At 42.5% G+C, this 22,926-nt stretch overlaps 1 protein-coding gene across 3 annotated transcripts in view; it reads left to right on the plus strand.

Annotated features, from left to right (window-relative positions):
• Positions 1 to 22,926, plus strand: part of LOC121280872 (astrotactin-2-like) — a 1,734,361-nt gene that overhangs the window by 1,588,640 nt on the left and 122,795 nt on the right. The gene's annotated exons all lie outside the window — the stretch shown is intronic.

Below are 22,926 nucleotides of genomic sequence, written 5' to 3' on the forward strand. Positions count from 1 at the left end.
TTACATCAATAGTGTAAATTTTGAACTGAACTAGTTATTTGGGGCCAAGTTATTTCAGTTCAGCCCTGGATGTTGATCAGTGCATGGGAATTGTTTGATATCATTTCCGCCTTGAATTCTCATATGACAGGGTTGTTCCCTGAGTGAATTTTGTCCAAAGTCCTCACAGGACTCTTCACACCTTTCCTGAGGTAGATCAGCATGTCCTTAAACATAGAAATCTGGATGATCATGGTGCCAGTTCTGAGATGGGTACACTTGAGCTTAATCACTTTGGTTCGGTAAGGCCAAAAGCAATGTTTATCATTCTTGCTCTTTAATCTAAATTCCCATGGTTTTATTTATGTCAAGAAGTTACATTTCATCCCAAGTCATACCCTATTAGTAAGTATGAAGAGAAAACGCACTGAAATGTGGAATGAATTAAGTTTTTTTTAATGTCTATGAATTTCTGATTTGTTTGACCATTTTTTGATTTGGGCATTCAAAAATTGGTTATTTTGCAGTGTTCCTCTGGAGGATTCTGGGAAATGCAGTGTTGTTTTCAGGGGCAGAAATTTTTGCTCGCATTCCTACGCCACCCCCCCACCCCCCCACCCCCGCCGTTCAGCTTGCATTTCACGCTGGGCTGACCTTAATTGGCCTGCCAGCATGAAATCATGGTGCGATGCCAATCCCGGGCAGCAAATGGCTTCCTGACCGCCCCCGCCAAGCCCACGCACCAAGGGCAAAATTGTGCTGTATGTGTAGAGACTCCTTGCCATTACTCCAGTTCATTTGCATTCATCATAATCTTTGACACAAAGAAAAGATGATATCACCACACATTGCCTAATCTATTAAATTTATTGATCCAAAATCCTCTAAAGGGTTGAAATTGTGCTTGTGCTTAGATAGTAGTAAAAAATACATGAAGGCATTTATTTGAAATTAATGTCTGCCTATTTAAAGAAGGAATCAACCCATTTGAGTAAAGAGGGCAGAGAAATTTGACATAAATCTGTCTTTAGAATGTGATGTTAAATTGAGGATCTGTGTGTCTGTTTCAGTGGTTGTGGTGAATGTTAAAGATACTACTGTTTGGAAAAGATGTAGGAATGTTCCCACTGCCCTTACCATTATTATTTCATCAACCAAGAATTGGAGCTTTTTAGAAAAGGTTGGGCCACTTGTAGAAGGTATGGGTAATTAGTTGCAATGTTGCTATCTCTTCATACAATGTATTTCAGCGTGGGTCGGGAATTACTGTGCTACGTTTCCAGGAACACCTAGGTTAATGCTCCAAAAGCAGCATATTTCTTTTCAACATTTGGCATTGGGATGGACCCTGGTATCTATTTCCATGATTTTTTTTACAATTATAAATAGAAATATATTTTAAGTCAAACAGTTCAGAAAGCAACAGGAGTAGAAAGTGTTACACCCAGGCACTGATTGCATTTATTTACATTGCAATATTAGTCGCGCCAAAAAATGTACAGAGAAATTGTGACAGTCTCTGTGATCAAGTTATGAAGTGAAATATACAAAAGGATTGTTGAGGCTACGTCCACCCAGCATTTCTAATGCTAAATGTGGACAACAGAGTTTTTAAGATGGCAGACATACTCTACCATCCAGTGAAGAAAGCTACTCCATTAAAAGACATGGAAAGTGTCAGAAGTGACCTCTGAATTTACATTAACCGGACTAAAATAAAACTGATACATAAGCAATTTATGTTTGGCTTATATTAAACACCATACCTGGACTGCACTGCCTGAAAGGGTGGTGGATGCAAATTCAATAGAAACTTTCAAAAGGGCGTTGAACATATACTTAAAAACATTTGCAAGCTGTGGAGAAAGAGCAGGGGCGTGGGGCTAACTGGATAGCTCTTTCAAAGAGCCAACACAGGCACAAATGGGTGAAATGGCCACCTTTTGCACTCTCTGATTCAATGATCAGTATAAACTGCATATAAGAAAACTATTTTTCCTGTACACTTCAGAATTAACTACTTCATTGCAGAAGACATGAAACAGGCTACCATGGAGTTTTTGGAGGCAGAAAGTGTGGCAACATTTAGGGGACAGTTAGCTAGACATCTGGGACAAGGGATGGTCAGATAGGCTGCAGAGATTTTTATTATCCTGTAGTTCCTTGTGTGTTCTTGCATACAAGACAAAGAGAAATATTGGTTTCATTTGGGAATAGTATTTTTGTAATGCATTTATGCCAAAGGAATATGGGATAGGTTCAGTCACTCTGAAGAATAAGCTTAACATCTTTAAATCCAGTTGTCAGAGATGAATGTTAGAAATTATGGATAGGAACAGCCTCAAGAACGTCGTGAAACTGATTTTTGGCCTTCCCACCATAATGTCCACTCACACCGCTGAGCATGCCCGAAGCCAGCAGGCAGGGAAAATTCCACCCAATGCTTCTGTGATTCTACTTTTATCACATTGCCAGCCTCACATTAAGAAACCACAAGGGTAGCTTATGTGTCAGTTGGAAGCACCTGTCTGGTGCAGTACAGTATGCTATTTACAGCATCAGAGAAAATGCACTGTTGGGGCATTTCAGAGAGTTTCATGCTATTTCTAATTTCTGTTAGACCTGTGGTGGGTAATGCTGTATGTCCAGATAATGGGCAGGATTTTTCAGTTGACATGCGGGGGCAGGCCTGACATGCTGACGCATTAAATGACGCACGATGACGTCAGGCGTGTGTCCTGACGTCGTCACGCTGTCTCGCGATGTTTCGTATGGAGGGCGCATGCCGGAGTCAGCTGTGTGCCCGCCGATGTTTAAACGGCCTATTAAGGCCATTAAGTAAGTAATTAATGTCATTGTTAATGTTGCCCATCCAATCCTAAAGTTGGCGGGCAGGCGAAAAGGCCAAGAGGCCTTCACGCTTTTTAGAAAACCTCGTCCACGAGTGGGATGAAATTTCCTAAAGCTTTTGTTAATTAAATTAAAAATATTTCTGAAATATAAAAACACAGCCACATGAGGGGACATGTTTAAATAAATTTTAATTCATTTGTTTAATAATTTCAATAGCGATTCAATCTCCGTACCTCAGGGAGACTGAGGCGCTCTTTTGCGCACATGCGCAAAAGAGCGCTGGCCCCAACTCTCTCTCCTCCCCCCGCCCGTACAGGTAGCGCTGATCGCTATGGCTCACGTGTTACGCTGGGTGGGCCTTAACATGCCCACCCATGTAAAATGATGGCGCGGAGCCAATCGCCCCCGCCTGCTCCCACTGAGCCTGCCCGCCGACTGAAGAATTCAGGCCAATGAAACAGAAAAGTGTTCTATTCTCCACTACTGATTCCTTTCAGTGGACAACAGAACACTGAATGATCCGAAGATTATAATGGCCCATATCTTCTGCAAAATGGCAATCATCATCGGATTGCCTCTCCGCTCATACTTCTCTGTGCTCCAACTCTGCTGTGGTCTGGTGGGATAGTCAGCGGCGGTGGGTCAGAGGATGTTGGAGGGGAGGGGGGGTGGAGGGATGTTGGTGGTGATGTCAGTGTGAGTGAATGGAGGGTCAGTTCTGTCGTGACCAAGAGTTAGACTAGAGTGTTTCTGTCTAACATTTCCTGGGTAACTACTCAGTTAAATCCCACGGAACTGTCTTAAGACTTTTGCAGAAGATCCTGGGGAGCAGGGGAATTGCTTGCTAGAAGTTCAGACTTGTGGGCAATTCCCACAGAGATCAATGCATTGGGACTTCTGTGGAGCCTCGATGCGTATCTTGGGTCATATGTCCAGCCTCTAATGATCCGGAGACTGGAAGATCTGGCCAAATTGATAGTTCACTTGCATTGCAACAATCAGTTTTATTTTTCACAGCTCCCATCTGAGCAATGAAAGAAATAAAGACGTGCGTTTGGATCATACCTCAGGAAATTCCAAAGCATGTTGCAGCCAATTAAGCATCTTTGAAGTTAAGTCAATATTGTACCGTAGGAAACATAGCAGCCATTTTCTGCACAATAAGGTTCCACAAAGAGTAATGAGGTATTGGCCAAATTGCTTGCTCTTCATGTTTGTTGATGGATAAATATTTGTCAGGAGAGAGGGATGAACTCCCCTGCTCTTCTTCTACTAATGCCATGAAATCTTTTATGTCCATCTGATAGGACATCACAACCTCCTAATTCAGAGATGAGAGTACTATCACTCAGCCACGACTGACACACTACAGCTGTAAGCACCTTACACCCACTTTGATACTGGGGTGTTTCCCATTTGTTATTTGACTGGGATGTTTCCTTTTGTCATTTTCAGTGTTAACAGAAAGCTGCTTAAGTTCAGATCAGCCTATTTAACGCAAAGGCAGGCCTGAACCACTGTAACAGTGGTTTACAAAAAAAGTTAACATTTGGCTCAGTTCAGATTTGGATTTTATTTCGAAGGACAGAGCAATTTGTCATGTTCTGAGGAATCTGAACCCTAGTCCAAATGAACTGATTATAAACCAGGCCAATCTGACTAACTAAGATCAGCTGGGTGAGACTTTCATCTGTGGACCTTACTCACCCTGAAGATAAGCATTTTGTTACTGGGGGTTCATTATCATTCAAGCAATTTGAAGGCAGAAAGTTTAAAAAAATGCACTATTTACAGTCCAGTGAAATTTGCATTGCTAATCAGTGAAGGATGTATTTTTTAAAGGAGTAATCTATTGAAATGTTTGCCTAGATAACAATTAAGTATTATTGCTCCAACTTTTTGGAACAGAAATAAACAAACTTGGGGGGAAAAGAGTGAAACCAAGATACTCATGATCAAAGACTTGATTTTATATAGTGCCTCATCACCTCTCCTAGAACTAGATCAAAATATAATAGGCTACTTCAAAGAACAATGACTGCCTATCCAAAGGCAAATGTAACAACCATTTTGCATGCAGCAGTGCCTGACAAACTTCAGTGAGATCAATTATTGGCTAATTTATTTCCTGGTGGTTTTTGTTAAGGGGGGGATGTTGGGTGAGACTTTCTCATCTTCAGATAGTCTGATGGGATCTTTGATGCTCATCTGGATAACCAGAGGAGAATAGAATCTCAGATGAATGATTTTTCTGAAAGATGGCATCTCTCGCAATACGGTACTGCATTGAACGGTCGGCTTAGATGATGTGATCATCTTGAGTGGAACTCAAACTCACAATTTTAAGAAGGTTAATAACTGATTCCAATTATATAGCATCTTACACCTATATATCATGAAATGATGCACACAATTTCTGAAGTGCAGTAATTGCTAAGCAGCAGCTGAGTACTTTGTTTAAATCAATAAACTGAATGCATTTGTCAGGATATGATTAGTACTGTGGCAGAAATCTGTCTTTTATACTGTGTATTTGAAGGACAGAAAATAATCTTTATTTTCAATTTATTTTATAATTAAACCAAGATGGTTGGGATTGGTTATACATTGCATGCTGAGAATTCTTCTTATTTATAACAAAACCATTTCCTGTCCAGCCTGGCCAAAAGTATTGGGAATTGGACCAAAAGTGGCTAAACTTTTCTGAATAAAATAGCCGCAATTAAAGTTAGAAAGTATGATCCAGAATTAGCACTAGAGCTTTGCAAGTTTGTACCTGAACCAAACTAAACTCAACTGATCCAAAATGTGGACTCTTGACCTCCAAGGGTCAGAATTTACTTGAAGGCAAGGAAATTCAAACCAGGTTGGCCTGGATTGGTTCAGCATAAATTGATGGTATTATCCCTGTCAGAGAGACATATCACCAATTTTAAGATTAGACATATTAGTAGTTTGTCAAACAAGCATAAAAAGAAAGCCTCTTAATAGGCCCTCCCCTTGATTAGTTCTGGCCACAGCTTCTCATGAATTCCACAGATAGCCATGTTGTACTCTTGCCAGTTCAGTTCAGATATGGTTTCCCTTATCTCCAAACCTCTTTGGGATTGTCTAGCAACATATCAATGTAAAGCTTGCAAAGTTACAAATGTCATCAAACTGGGCAATAGTGAACAAGAAGGCATGTGCTGAGGAGTTTTACCACAACAGTGACAGTTCTTGGCACAATGTGAAGCCAAGTGCTAAAAACAATCACGCATATGTAAAACACATCAATGTCGACATAATTTCAAGCTCACAGTTGCTATCAGTTAACTTTCTTGAAAGTATCTACTACTATAGCTGGAATAAAAATTAAATATATTTTATTTTAGTTCGGTAACAGGTACCAGGAATGATGTGCGCTGCACCATGATTTTTTCCCAAATAATAATAGTTATAGGCTCCACAGACTGTAAACATTACAAGCTGCTACTGTGTTTCATTGTGTAAACGAGCTGCATGGGACTTCCCTTGAAAAACATCATCCCTATCTGTTCACTACATTAAAGTTAATGCATATCAGGAGTTCCCCGTGGAGTCCTGCAAATATCATTATTTATAGACCAAAGAAGATTAAAAAAAACTGACATTGCTCAGAGCCCATCTGGAGTAGTGAGTATAGTTCAGGCCACCTAGCCAAAGGAAAAACATACATGCCCTTCTAAAAAGTACAGGCATGAGCAACAAGAATGAATTGGTGCATCAGGAGCACAGGCCCTGAGAAAGGTTAAATGAATTAAGCTTCTTTACTTGTGTATAGGGGAGACTTCAAGATAATCAAATGAAAATAGATTTGCCATTGAAGGATTTTCTTTGTGGTCAGCAAGGTGCTTGGAAACCCATCACAGTGCTGAGGTCTCTCCAAGCCAAGCTACAGGGAATTCAACATGGTTAGAATTTCCATTTTGCCAAAGTGGAATACGTACTTTCTCTCCATTGGGACACACACCAATTACTTAAATCTGCAGAACATAGATGCAGGTTGGCAAGAGCCCAGGCTTAGAGGCCACTTGCAGAACAGTAAATGATTCTTTCATGATATGTTCTAAAGTAAGCTTGCTGCTGGACAATCCTAGCCTGATTCCCCTGTTGAAGTAATGGTCTGCAGCCCAGTAAACATCTTCACACTGGCTTAGGATAATAATGAGTTAACTATATTAGTTTGTAAAGCCCAGCGTAGAGCCTGTTCAAGTATTTCTTTTTCTGTTTATTGTTCACTTCTCATAATGTTAACAGCTTAGCAGGTACACAGAGCACAGTTGAGGTTCAGATTGCTTACTCAAGGATTGTTGTCCTTGCTTGTAAATCTAGAGTTCTGCTGGCACGAACCTGTTAGGCTTGATTTTGTTTTGAGTTGTTTTATATTTTCTCTATGTGATATCTTCTCCTATAAGATTGTGGTGTGAATACCATGTCCAGGGCCAGTACTCCCTTCTAATATCAGTCCTTGATCCAGACAATCCCTCCTGTTTTAGTAGAAAGCAGAACTCAATCTACCAATCGACTATCTTTATGTAGGACCCTCTATCTCATTCCTAATTCAACCCATTGGACATGGGCAAATTTGAACTTGGAGGATGAAAGGTATCAGATTAGTACACCAAGAAACTCAACTACCCATTTTTATTTCTTGTCTGCAGCAAGATTGCATTCATTTTCTTGATAATGAGTCAGAACATTTTTGCTTTGCATAAGTTTCACTCTTAGAGTGATACAAACAAAACACATGAAGAATCCATTAAAATATCAATTGTTTTGTCTGTATTTGTTTGCAAAGTTCAAATGTTTGGACCCAATAAGACTGTCGTGGGTACTCGTCGTGAACAAAAATGTTAATAGTACCTCATTGAATTACAATGACATGCGTTTCTATTAGCCAGTTGTCAAACTTTTCTTTAGCATGCCTGCCAAGATGTTTTGGAGCAGGATGTGTGAACAATCTTTCAAGAGACAGTGCCCTTTGTGTGAAGTGGGCCTGAAGTTGCCCCACAGCCTACAGCTATTCTCAGCTAAACAAGTTTAAAAAAAATCTAGGTTCATGTCGAGTACAAACTCCACACATTGACTTCATTTTGGGCAACGGTACATTCTAACAAAACCTCCCATTGTGCTGTGAACTACATTGTTTTCAAACAGTGCGACGTTAGTAAAAACAATGTTAAACCTTCCGTGTGCTGAGCATTTATTAAATATTTCTTTTGGCAATGGTTTTCTTGTCCAAACAAGCGTGAGGTATTAAATAATGAGCCATGTTACATAACAAGCGGGTAACTTCCAGCAGTGAAGAATTGATCTTCTGCTGTATCACTTACTTGGACACCAATTCATGCTTGCTACCTTTAACCCACATGACTCTAGCAATGACTTTTCTGTACAGGAACTGTACAGATAATTCATTATTTAAAGCATCAACATAGGGTCTAGGGGTAACATTGCATCTGCAAAGGGAATGTGATAAATTGTATGAAATCAGAGCAACATGGACACGAAAGTTTCATATCTATTCTGGTCTGCAAGCTGAATGATACAGGAACACTCAATGGTGTATAGATTTGCAAACGGTCCCTTAGTGTCCAGGATTTGGATTTGATCCCTGCTCAAACTACTCAAGGGAGATGAAGTTAGGCAGCATTAAGGCAGTTTCAAGTGTGTATTATACTATGGAACAAATGTCCCATAAATTGGCAAAAAAAAAATCAAGCAATCACACTCGTGTAGGCTGGTGTGTTTGTGGAAGGACAATTGATTTGGAGGTAAAATTAAGAAACCTCACACTTGTTTTGAAATGTTGATAGCACTAACCTAGGGTTGTGCCCAGTACAGGCATGTCCTATTATGAACATTCAATCAATACTTTTTAAAATTTGACACAGTTAAGCTGTTAAGATGGCTGCTGCAAATCATGTGACTTTTGGCATTTGGAATGCAGACTGTATCAAGTATCGGGCAAGTACCTAATTAAATATGGGCATAAAAGCAAAATACTACGGATGCTGGGAATCTGAAATAAAAACAGAAAATGTTGGAAAATCTCAGCAGGTCTGACAGCATCTGTGGAGAGAGAAACGGAGTTAACGTTTCCGGTCTGTTTGATCCTTCTTCAGAGCTTGATGTTCAATGGCATTACGTCACTGAATCTCCAACTATCAACATCCTGGGGTTACCATTGACTAGAAACTGAACTGGACTATCCATATGAATACTGTGGCTACAAGAGCAGGTCAGAGGTTAGGAATTGTGCAAAGAGTAACTCACCTCCTGACTCCCCAAGGCCTGCCCACCATCTACAAGGCACAAGTCTGGAGTGTGATGGGATACTCCCTACTTGCCTGGATGAGTGCAGCTTCTACAACACTGAAAAAGCTGAACACCGTCCAGGACAAAGTTGTCCGCTTGATTGTCACCACATGCATTCCCTCTACCACCAATGCACAGTAGCAGCAGTGCGTACCATCTACAAGAATTCACCAAGACTCCTTCGACAGCACCTTCCAAATCCATGACCACCACCACCTAGAAGGACAAGGGAAGCAGATAGATGGGGACATGACCACATGGAAGTGCCCCTCCAAGTCACTCATGATCCTGACTTGGAAATATATCGCTGTTCCTTCACTGTCGCTGAGTCAAAACTCCCTTCCTAACAGCCCTGTGGGTGTACCTACACCACATGGACTGCAGCGGTTCAAGAAGGCAGCTCACCACCACCTTCTCAAGGGCAAATAGGGATGGGCAATAAATGCTGGCCCAGCCAGCAAAAGCCCACATCCCATGAATGAATTTAAAAAGATTGTAAAGTAAACCTTTCATACGGTTATGGGGATCGTGTGACTGTATAGACGAATCAGCACTAAGCGTGGGTAATCTTAGGGGTGGAGCTTTCTAGCCTTAGTCTCAGTACAACCATGTAGCTTCATCAGGAGCTCTGTAAATAAAGTTTACTGTTTCTCGCAGGAAAATTGCCGTCCACTCCAAGTTTATTATAAATGTCAACAAGAATAAATAGCTCCAATGCAGCACCTCCCTCTTGACTGTAAGTATTAAATTTATGAGGGAAGAAAAAAAATATATACTCACCCACAATGCCTCCCTTCGACAGAATTGATGCATATGACTCAGCCATCGAGGACTGGAGTCAGTACATAGAGCACCTCGGTTTCTACGTTGTGATGAATGAAATAACAGTGGAGGAGAAACAGAAGGCCATTCCCCTAAATGTCTGCAAGAGCAAAACATAACCTAATATGTATTCTGATGGCTCCGAACGTGCCAAATTCCAGGTCCTACACTGATCTAGTAGAATTCGTGAAGACACATTTTCAGCCTAAACCATCGGTGATCATGCAAAGATTCCAGTTCAACTCTCGAGCAAGGTTCCCTGGTGAGTTGATCACAATGTACATCGTGAAGTTAAAAACAGTTAACGGAGCACTGTGATTTCGGTGATACTCTAAATGACATGTTGTGAAATCATTTGGTTTGCGGTGTACATGACGATGCCATTCAGCTCAATTTACTTGCAGAAGTTAATATAGACCTGAAGCACGCCATGGCTATAGCACCAGCAATGGAATGTGCTGAGAGGAACTTGGAGGCTTTGCAGAGTGTGCAACATGGTGCTGTTCTGCTGTTAGGGCGGGAACCTGCTGCCGGGCATGGCACGAAGCCTAGGGAGGCAATTGCCAAGTGGGACACGGTCCCTACCGCTGGATAAACAAAAAGAAATACTGGAAGTAGCTCGCCAGTAATTCAGATCAAGACAGCCATTCTGACAGCGGGCCAAGTTGAATAAAATGCATAATATGTATGAGCCAGAAGCTGCTGATACTGATATCTATTCCCTACACAATCTAAAGGCCAGGAAAACTGAACCAATCACTGTCACCCTTCAAGTAAATGGGAAGCCTCTAGTCATGGAGGATGACACAGGAGCATCGATCACAGTGGGTGGGAGAACACATCTTTAACTACCTCAGAGGAGGTACCCAGCCATTGAGCTTGGAGCAAATCACAGCTCAGCTAAAAACATACACCGGAGAGGCAATACAGGTAAAAGGCATCGCCTCTGTCCCTGTATCCTACAGGCAACAGACAGCCCAGCTGCCAGTAATTGTTGTAATAGGTGAAGTACCTAGCCTTCTGGGCCGTGATTGGTTGAAAGAAATTAAACTCAACTGGTCAGGAATTTTTCAAGTCAGAACAGGAGGAATTCCTGAGTTGTTAAAAATGGTATAACCGGGCATTCTGAAATCAGTTGAGCAAAGTAAAAGGCCTACAAATTAAAATGTACATGGATTCTGAAGCAACACCTTGGTTTTTCAAGGCAAGACCTGTGCCTTACACCCTAAAGGAGAAGGTGGATGCAGAACTGTGCCATTTGGAGAAGTTAGAAATAATCCAAGCAGTCCAGTTTTCAGAATGGGCAGCATCCATAGTTTCTGTGGTGAAACCAGATCAAACTGTTTGCATTTGCGGAGATTACAAATTACCTGTGAACAAGGCTGCTAAATTAGACAAATACCCAATCCAAAGGATTGAAGATCTGTATGCTAAACTTGCAGGAGGAACATCCTACACTAAACTGGACATGAGACTTGCATACCAACAGCTAGACCTAGACAACACATCAAGAGGTTATGTCACCATAAACACACACAAAGGGCCTGTACCGACATACACGCCAACCTTCTGGTGTGTCATCTGCCTGTGTGATTTTCCAAAGAACAATGGAAAGCTTACTACAAGGACTTCCCGAGTTGTAGTGTACCTGGATGACGTCCTGATCACAGGATCAATGGAAGCAGAACATTTGGCCAACCTAAAAGAGGTTCTGAAGAGATTTTTAGAGGCTGGTGTTCATTTGAAAAAGGAGAAATGCACTTTTCAAACAACTGAAATCACATACTTGGGTCATTGAGTGGATGTCCAAGGGTTGCATTCATTAGAGGAGAAAGTCAGGGCAATCAAGGAAGTGCTCTCTCTTACCAACATCACGGAGCTCAATTCTTTTTTGGGCATGGTAAATTATTACGGTCGGTCCTTGCCTACTCTACCTACAGTGTTAGCCCCTTTATTCACTTATTATTGAAGAAGAACTGCAGATGGCCCTGGAAGGCACAGCAAGAGGAAGCCTTCATAAAAGTCAAGAAGCTTTTACACTCATCGTGACTGCTAGTGCACTCTGACCCATCTAAAGAATTAATACTCGCTTGTGTTGTATTGCTCTCTGGCCAGCGTTTTCCGACCCTGTCGCGGGCGGGACCGCCGCGGGTGTGGTGGTGCCCCATCCAGAATTCCATTGACTTGCAGCGGGACTGGAAGATCCTGGTGGGCGGGTAGGTGCAGAAAAGCCTACTGTACAGATCTGAAAGGCCAGTAGGATATGTATCCAGAACACTCTCTGCAGCCGAGAAAGGTTACTCACAAATTGACAAAGAAGGCTTATTCATCATATTTAGAGTAAAGAAGTTCCATCAATATTTGCATGGTCGACGCTTCATCATAGTGCCAGATCACAATCCATTGTTGGTTTGTTTAGTGAAGATAAGGCAATCCCACTGATAGCCTCTCCATAATTCAAAGATGGGCTTTAATTTTGTGGGCATATAAGTACACATTTATGGACCATCTGGGTGTTTATATAACAAATGCAGAAGTCCTCAGTTGTCTTCCTTTGCCAGATAGTATTACACATGCTCCAGTACCTAAAGAGGTAGTATTTACGTGAAATTTCCTGGACTCCTCATGGCCCTCTGGGAAACAGATTAAGATTTGGACAAACCGGGATCCAATTTTATTAAGCTTCCGTGAACAGGTGTCGCAAGAATGATCAAATGCACAAGTCTCTGAAGAATTAAAACCATTCTATGCTCATAAATCTGAACTGAGTTGTCAAGATGGTACCTTGTTATGGGAAGCAAGAACGTAAGAACTAGGAGCATGAGTAGGCAATTCAGCCCCTCAAGCCTGCCCCGCCATTCAATACGATCATAACTGATCTCATTTCGGCCTCAACTCCAATTTCCCGCCCTCTCCCCATAATCTTTCAACCCGTTACTAATTAAAAATCTGTCTATCACCTCCTTAAATTTATTCAGCGTCCCAGCATCCACTGCACTGTGAGGCAGTGAATTCCACAGATTCACGGCCCTTTGAGAAAAGTAATTCCCCCTCATCTCTGATTTAAATCTACCACCCATTAGCCTAAGACTATGGCCTCTCGTTCTAGAATGCCCCACAAGGGGAAACGTCTGCTCTATGTCTATTTTGTCTACCCCCTTTAGCATCTTATATACCTCAATTAGATCTCCTCTCATCCTTCTAAACTCTAGCGAGTATGGGCCTAACCTGATCAATCTCTCCTCATAAGACAAGCCCCGCAACTCTGGAATCAATCTAGTGAACCTCCTCTGAACCGCCTCCAGTGCAGCTAAATCCTTCCTCAAGTAAGGGGACCAAAACCATGCACAGTACTCCATGTGCAGTCTCACCAATGCTTTGTACAGTTGCAACAACACTTCCCTATTTTTATACTCTATTCTTTTAGCAATAAATGTCAAAATCCCATTTGCCTTCCTTATTACCTGCTGCACCTGCATACTAGCTTTCACTGATTCATACACGAGGAGACCCAGATCCCTCTGCACTGAAGCATTGAAGAGTTGCCATCTCTTTGGAGGGAAGAGAACCATTATTGACAGAGCTTCATAATACGCATTCTGGTATTTCGAAAATGAAGATGCTCGCATGAAGTTATATCTGGTGGCCAGATATAGGCAGTGATATAGAAAAAATGGTGAAACACTGTCTCCAGTGCCAGCAATAGCAGAAGTTGCCCATTTCAGCTCCACTGCATCCGTGGGAGTGGCCTGGTCAACCTGGGTTAGACTACATAAAGACTATGTAGGTCCATTTTTAGTCACCATGGGGAGGATTTTTCCCTCAGCGGAAGTGGGCAGGGGTGGTCGGGAAGCCGACCGCCGCCCGCGAATGGGGCTGGACTGCGATTTCACGCTGGCGGGCCAGTTAAGGCCTGCCCAGTGTGAAATGCAAGCTGCAGCGGGAAATGCGAGCTGCAGCGCTCAGCACTGCCTGTTTGTGTGGGCGGTTGTGGAGGGTTGAGCACGAACTTCGCATTTGAAAATCTCCTTGAGGCACAGAACTACCCTAGGAAGATGAAGAGCTTTCAAAATTAAAAATAAAAGTTTCTAAAATGTTATAAAACATGTCCCCTCATGTGACTCTGTCATTAATTAAATTATTAATTACACATTATGTTATTTATTAAATTTTAAAATTTTAATTTTATTTTTATTTGCTGTTGGAAACCTCATCCCGCCCGTGGATGAGGTTTCCTAAAAAATGCAAAGGCCGCTTAGCCTTTTCACCTGCCCACCAACCATTAGGTTAGATGGGCAGTGAAAATTTTCTTTTAGTTACCTTTTTAATGGCCTTCATAGGCCTTTTAATTGTTGGCAGGCGTGCTGCCAAATCACACTGACTGAAATATCATACGAGTGCCCGCCCGCCGAGCTAAAAATTCTCCCCCATGTTTCTAGTAACCATCACACATTCAAAGTGGATGGATGTATATGAAGTGAGATCACCAACATAGTGTGCAACTATTGAAAAATGGTGCCTAAGTTTTAATGTACATGGTCTATCAGAGGTTATTGAGTCAGATAATGGTACTGCTCTCACTAGTTCTGAACTGCAAAGATTTGTGAACCTAAATGGGATTAAACACATCAGAACAGCACCGTATCATCCCTCATCCAATAGGTTAGCAAAAACAGTGGTACAATCCTTTAAGACAGATATGAAGAAACTGTCCGAGCGAACGTTAGAATCATGAATTTCAAGATTTCTGTTCAACTATCACACAATTCCTCATGCAACAGGTTCAACACCTTCTGAATTGCTAATGAAGCACCTACTTCGTACAAGATTGAATCTAGTATTCCTTAACTTTGAGGGAAAAGTAGAGGAAAAACCAGAGTATTCAGAAAGCGAATTATGACGGTCACAGGGTCGAGAAGTTACTGTGGGAGAGACAGTTTTTGTACAAAATTTTGCAGTTGCACTGAGATGGGTTCATGGTACAATCATCTCTGAAACAGGACCTTTGTCATACCAATTGGACGTGGAAAACAGAATTGTTAGGAAACACGCGGATCATCTCAGAAGTCAAGACACACTCCAACAACCAGTTACTCCATCTGAAATCGAGCTCAAACCTTTGATCCTTGAGGTGCCAGATAGACAAAGAATAGACACACCCAATGTCTCTGTTAAAGTAAATAATTCTGAACTGCTGTTGTCTAAAGATGTCCCTCACGCTGCAGTTCCTGGTCAAGTCGATCCATTGGAAGAATCTCAAGTTGTAGAGTTGCATCGCTCTGCCTGAATCAGAAAGCCACCTCAAAGACTAAGTCTATAATTGCATGAACTGTAAATATTTGTATATGATATGGGTTAAGATATTTTTGTAAATAAGAGGGGTATAACAAAATTAAATGGGGAGGAACGTAATAATTGTGAGTTAAACCTTTCATACCGTTTTGGGGATCGTGTGGCTGGAAAGATGAGTCAGCTCTAAGCAAGAGTAACCTTAGGGGTGGAGCTTTCTAGCCTTGGTCTCAGTACAAGCTTCATCAGGAGCTCTATAAATAAAGTTTACTGTTTCTTAGAAGAAGCCTGCCCTGCACTCCAAGTTTATTACAAATATACACTCCAAAGGTAAGTAAAGATGCACTCTTTCCATAAAAAAACATACTGATTATGTGCAGTGAGAATGTAGTAATCTGATGTATAATATAACTTTAAGATGAATATTGTACTGAAAGATCACATGATCTTGGTATCCAATAGCAGAGTAGCATGGGCTACCTCTGTGTAGTCAGTAACCTTGAATTAGAGTCTGAAATGTAAAGATGTAGTTTTGAGTTGTAAGCACAGAAGTGTAGCTGCTGAGTTCCTTTTGTAAATTAACAGAATGTGTTTCTTCTAAGAATGATCTACTTATCTTCTCTGTCTATGGTACCAACTCAGTCACCTCAAAACAAGTGTGCAACCCGGATCCTTAATTCCAAACAAACCAGGGTACAGGATCCAAAGGAGAGCAAATACATTCTGACCATGACACTAACATGGATCTCCTGTGGACTCTACAGGAACTAAGACCAATTCAAAATCATAAAATGTAAATAGGGAACTGGGCATGGAGACTCAATGCACCTCCAAAATATCACAAACTCAACTCTCTTGGAATAATTGCCATTTTTCCTATGTCTGACAAATCTTGAAACCATCCATTCTAATAAAAGTCAGCCAGCATAAAAATGCGTGTTCAGTAGTTCTGGCATTCTACTTTTAACATTAATGAGGCAAGAAGGATCATAAGAATGGGCACTGGCACATGTTGCAGTAGACCAGACTCTACTACAATTGAGTGAAGATGCATTGTAGATTTGAACAGAGGGAGCATTAATCTGTTTCTGTTCTACTGACATGGGATCCCAAAGGGCACTACAGCCTGAAATATAGATTTTGTACAAAAAACACTGCAGAAAAGTGCTTTTTTTTTCTTCTAAGAAAATCAGTGGGGACTAGATTCAGTAGCCCCTGAAAATGGGTATGAGGATTGCTTTGCAACATTAATACCCGCCTACTACTTCCGATGCAGGCAGCCTGCCATCGAATGCTAATTTGCATGATTGCTGTATGCATCCAGCTCTGAATGCAATGTTGAGCCGCAGGGGATGTAAGTTTGTGCGATGCTAACACCACTTAAAACTAGCTTGCACTACTTAAAGGGGGAAGTGGATCCTGGCTCACCCATCACCCCTATGCTCGCTGACCCACAGTGGCTCTTTTTTTTTATTCATTCACGCGATGTGGGCTTTACTGGCTAGGCCAACATTTATTGCCCATCCCTAGTTGCCCTTGAGAAGGTGATAGTGAGCTGCCTCCTTGAACCACTGCAGTCCATGTGGTATAGGTACACCCACAATGCTATTAGAAAAAGGAGTTCCAGGATTTTGACCCAGTGACAGTGAGGTAATGGCGATACTGACTTTCCAAGTCAGGATGGTGAGTGACTTGGAGGGGAACTTCCAGGTGGTGGTGTTCTCATCTATCTGCTGCCCTTGTCCTTCTAAATGGTAGTGATTGTGGATTTAAAAAGTGTTGTCGAAGGAGCCTTGGTAAATTTCTGCTGTGCATCTTGCAGATGGTACACACTGCTGCTACTATGCGTCCATGATGGAAGGAGTGAATCTTTGTGGAAGGGGTCAAGTGGGCTGCTTTGCCCTGGATGGTATCAAGCTTCTTGAGTGTTGTGGGAGCTGCATTCATCCAGGCAAGTGGGGACTGTTCTATCACATTCCTGACTTGTGCCTTGTAGATGGTGGACAGGCTTTGGGGAGTCAGGTGGTGAATTATTCACCACAGGATTCCTAGCCTCTGATCTACCCTTGTAGCCACAGTATTTATATGGATAGTCCAGTTCAGTTTCTGGTCAATGGTAACCCCCAGGATGTTGATAGTGGGGGATTCAATGATCATAATGCCATTGAACTTCAAGGGGTGATGGTTAGATTCTCTTTTCTTGGAGATGGTCATTGCCTGGCACTTGTGTGGTGTGAATGTTACTTTTATACACCTCACCCTTATTTTCAAATCCTTCCATTGCCTGACCCCTCCCTATTTTTGTAATCTCCTCCAGCCCTACTACCCTCTGTTACCATGCTTCTCTAATTTTGGCCTCTTGAGCTTCTCCAATTTTAAATTGCTCCACCTTTGGTGGCTATGCTTTCTGCTGCCTTGGTCCTAAGCTCTGGACTTCCCTCCCCCCAAACCTTCTGCCTCTATCCCTGTCACTCCTTCTTCAAGATGCTCCTTAAATCTACTGCTTTTCCAAAACTTTGTTTTTTTATTCTTTCATGGGATGTGGGCAACACTGGCAACACTAACATTTGCTGCCCTCCCTAGGTGTCCTTGAGAAGGTGATGATGAGCTGCCTTCTTGAACCACTGCAGTCCACGTGGTACAGGTACACCCACAGTGCTGTTAGGGAGGGATTTTGATCCAGTGATCATGAAGGAACAGCGAAATATTTCCAAGTCAAGGTGTTGTGTGGCTTGGAAGAGGAGCTTGCAGATAATGGTGTTCCCATGTGTCACCATATTATTGCCATATTACAGGAAGGACATAACTGCTCCGGAGAGTATAGAGGAGATTTACAAGAATGTTGTCAGGGCTTGAAAATCGGAGCTATGAGGAAAAATTGGACAGGCTGGTGTTGTTTTCCCTGGAGCTGAAGAGGCTAAGGGGTGAACTTTTTAAAGTGTACAAGGTTATGAGGGGTCTAGATAGAGAGACAGGGATGACCTGTATTCCCTCATGGAGAGATCAGTTACCAAGAGGCACAGATTAAAGGTGATTGATAGAAGGATTATAGGGGGCATGAGGAAAGGCTTCTCCACCCGGAGGATGTTGGGTGTTTGGAATTTGCTGCCTAGTTTTGTGGTGGAGGCATTTAAAAGGTACCTGGATTTGCACCTAAAGTGCTGTAACCTGCAAGGCTGTGGACTGAGTGTGGGAAGGTGGGATTAGAATGGGCATCTTGTCTTTTTCAGCCGGCACTGACATAATGGGTTGAATGACCTCTTTCTGTGCCATAACTTTTCTCTGGTTCTATAGTTCTATGTGTTTCTAACCCTTGTCCTTCTAGGTGGTAGAGGTCATGGGTTTGGAAGGTGCTTTTGGATGAGCCTTGGTGAGCTGCCACAGTGCATCTTGTAGATGGTACACATACTGCCACTGCGCATCGATGCACAGTGGAGGGAGTTAATGTTTAAGTTGGTGGAAGGAGTGCCAGTCAAGTGAACTGTTTTGTCCTGGATGGTGTCGAACTTCTTGAGTGTTGTTGGAGCTGCACTCATTCAGGCAAATGGAGAGTATTCCATCACACTCCTGACTTGTGCCTTGTACATGGTTGACAAGGTTTGGAAAGTCAGGAGGTGAGTTCATGTCTCAGTATTCCCTCTTTCTGACCTGTTCCTGTAGTCACATTATTTATATGGCTGGTCCAGTTCAGTTTTTGTTCAATGTTAATGCCCATGATGTTGATAGTGGGGAATCAATGCAATGGTAATGCCGTTGAATATCAAGATGGGATAGTTAGATTGGAGATGATCATTGCCTGGCACTTGGGCTGATAAGTGGCACAACTGTTACTTGCCACTCATCAGCCCAAACCTGGATGTTGTCCAGGTCTTGCTGCATAGGACACATGCAGCACAGGCAAGTTTGCATCAGTATCTGAGGTGTGGCGAATGGTGGTGAGCATTGTGCAATCTTCAGTGAGCATCCCCACTTCTGACCTTATGATGGAGGGAAGCTGATCACTGTCCTAATAGTTCTGTGTCAAATCTACACTTCACTAACAAAGTCCTCAGTGAAATCTGCCACTTACTGCAGCTATGAAGGCAACATCAGAGCAGGGCAAGGGCAGCATTGTCATCTGTGAAGGTGACTGCAGCAACAAACTGTAATGTGTCTGGCTCCCTCCAGGCTGAAGAAGGTGATATTTGCAACATCTCCTACTCTGCCATCCACTGTATGTAAGAGTCTGCCTATGGCTCTGGATTCTAAGGGACCTGAATACTTTTCATCCTTTCTTGCCAGAGAGAAACAGATGAAGCACACACATAACTTTGTGGGGATTGCAGACTTCCCTGTGATACAGGGTGTCCTTGGCCACTTGCACAGCATTTTGCAGGCACTGCATGTCAACTTTTAAGATGTACCACATCAGAAAGGGATTCCACTCCCTTGCTTACCAGTCAGTGTGCGACAATGGTTTAGCTGATACACTGCACAATGTTAGTATCCTAGCAGCTGTCATGATGCTTTCATGCTACAACAGTCCACTGTGCCAATTGTATTTGAGTCACCATGACAAAGCAAAAGGGTGAAATAAAACCAGAAAGTGCTGGAAGAACTCAGGAACAATGCAGGTCTGGCAGCATCTCGGAGAGAGAAAAACAAGGTATTTTCCAGTTCCACCCGTGACCAGGATTTTCTGGTCCCGCCAAAAGTTGATGGATTTTTGACCGCCTCTCCAAATTTTCCATTCCGCCATGGGCAGGAGTGGAAAATCCTGGCCAGACTTAATGTTTCAAGTTGAATATCACTTTTCTTCAGGACAAAGCGAAGGGCGATACTGGGTGATGAGGGCTATCCTTTGATGGCATGTCTTATGACTTAAAACCATGTGCATGTGGGCAGCGTGTTGCCACAAGAAATGTGATCAGCATAGACCATTGGTGTGCTGAGAAAATGCTTCCAGGACTGATCTAGAAGAACCCTCCAGTATTTGACAGAGCAGCTGTTAATATTCGTTGTGCTCCGCTGCATGCCACACAACCTTGCCATCATGAGGAGACAGCCATTGCCACCAACTACCTGGTGAGCAGCTGAGGAGGAGGAGGAAGTAGGGGAATGGAGGAGGCAACCAACACAGCCCCTTTCTGGAAGGGCTGTTTGTGAATGACTTATTCAACTGTGGTACCATTAAATGGAAGCCCAGATTCACATTCACCAACAGTCCCCCACTTTATCTTCCATCTGTCACTGAACATCACTGCTTCTGCTTTTTGGAATTCAAAAACAAAAGTCAACACAAAATAAACACCCTGAATGATGTGATTTACTAATTTGGTTCAACATTGCATACAAACATCAACTAGACAATCTGTGCACTCCTTTGGTGCCTATCTTGCTTCTGCAAGATATATGTCTATACTCATAAACTGATGCATGCTACCCCAGTGGTTACATTATGGCTGTAGAAGGCTGCTGACAAACAGTGGAGGAGACTGCAGATGGCCTTCCAGGATGATCTCAGGCAACTCTGGCCCAAGAAGGCTGCATTGCAGCAGTAGAATGAGCTGGCTGGCTGACAGGCAATAGCAAGGACACTGGCAGAGGGGCAGTGGTGAGATATTCAACATATGTTTTACCTGTAGATCAATGATTAATTTATTATACCTTTGGATTTGTAGTTTCTCTGTTACATTAGCCTTTTACTAAAACCAAGACATCTGCTATAAAGGATATCACTAATTGCTGCCTTGTTGATAAAGAAACCCAGTAAAATATTTTCTGTGAAAAATGCATCCTCTGACAAACAGTTGAAGATTATATTACTTGAAACATTACAATCTAATAGGCACTTTTCAGAAATTTATGGGCTGTTGTGTTTGACTTCTAGGAAAAGTTTTTCATATATCTTGTAATCCTGAGAAAAAATACCAACATTTTTTGTTTTAAGTGAAAAAGCTTGTACTTTTTTCACTTCACAGGGAATCAGTGAGCATTATTCATAATTTAAAATTTATGGTTTAAACCTAATTGCAGGTTGTTTATGAATTCCACTACAGGGATCTTGTATGTTTAAATTTTAGGATTAAGAAACCATAGTCATGATTTATTGTACAGAGCAGTTTTGGAAATGTTCCAGTGCTAACCCGAAATTTGAAAGCTTTACCGAATTAGCAATCGTGGGCACCTTAGGCTTTTAAATTCACTAATAACAAGTTTTAAGCATAGAACAAAATGGTCCACAGCCAAATATCCCTTTCACTGATTTAAGACTTATAGGTTTGCAGTTCAGGTGGCTGAGATAATCATTTTATAGATTATTCACAAACCTGCAACCTTACTTTGAACTTTGCACTGCTTATAACATTTCTATGGATTCCATCACATTATGACCATGCTGGAATAAGATTGAAGGTGTGTTGTTTAAGGTGCAGTGGTGTTACCTTGCCTTAGTACTCAGAAAATTGAGTTGTGCAAAAATAAGTTTGACTCTATGCTCTTGCATATATGAGTTTGCAATCTCACTGATCCCATAGGGAATGAGGAGGAGCCATAGCAGGTGGGAGACAACACTACTATTTAAAGAGGGTACGTAGGTGAGCAACTAGATTGATTCTAGGTATCAGGGTTTTAAGTGATGGGAAAAGGTTCTTGAAGTAGGACTTATTAACTTTGGAAAAGAAGAGCCTTGAACTGACCCCAATGATATTTTCAAGATTATGGGCGAGATTTTCCAGCCCCGATCGTGGCGGGCGGGAGCAGAAAATACTGCGAGATTGGAAATATCAGTTTACCGTTGTCATAAAAGCGATCTGAGATTGTCTGCTCCAGCCATCAATGGTGGGCCACGTTTCCAACCGCAGCATGCCAGGAACATTATTTTGATATATTTGCATCTCATCATAAGGGCTGCTCGCTTGAATCATTCCCCCCCCCCCCCCCCACTGGATCAAGAGGGCACATCAGTATCCAATTAGGCCGACATGTTTCACAACGGTATATAAGCAACATGCATCTGGCAACTTGCACTTCACTAGTGACTTCGAGGTTTGTTCGCCTATCTTGCATGGCGCAGTGCTTGCTCCAACTTAGACTCAGCGCCAGGCTTCACAGGCAGTACCACATCGCCTTCCCGGGAGAGTCAGAGGCAAGTCTGTACCTACCAGACCAGCAGTAAGGCAAGGGTGGATTTTAATGTGCTGCAAAGCAAGGCCTCGACTGGGGAAGTGGTGGGGGTGGGGGGGGGGGGGGGGGGGGGGGGTGGTGGGGGGGGGGGGGGTGTGTTGGTGGGAAGATCTGGCCTGAGGCAAGGGAAGGGGCTACAGTGCAAGGGCTCCACTGTGGGGTAAGAGTGCACTCAGACACATGACTGGGGCATGCCAAAGCGTCCTCAGTACCAGGATGGGGAGAGATTCGATATCAGAATGACATAAGCGACTTTGGGCCAGAATGGGGGGATCGCTGAGTGAATACGCACTTCAATGTTGAGCTTGCAAAGACTGTCCTTGTCCCAGTCCAGGCAATGGGGTGGCATATCTGTTCAGTCTCAGTCTTATCCAGGATGTTGTGGGCAGGGCGTTGTTGTAACATCACACATTGGTCCGGGGGAGTTCTGGGCCACAGATGGCACACTGCAGCCTTTAGATGGGGAAAAGGTATTCTGGG

The sequence above is a fragment of the Carcharodon carcharias genome, chromosome 8, assembly GCF_017639515.1.
Source record: "Carcharodon carcharias isolate sCarCar2 chromosome 8, sCarCar2.pri, whole genome shotgun sequence".
Classification (NCBI taxonomy): Eukaryota; Metazoa; Chordata; class Chondrichthyes; order Lamniformes; family Lamnidae; genus Carcharodon; species Carcharodon carcharias.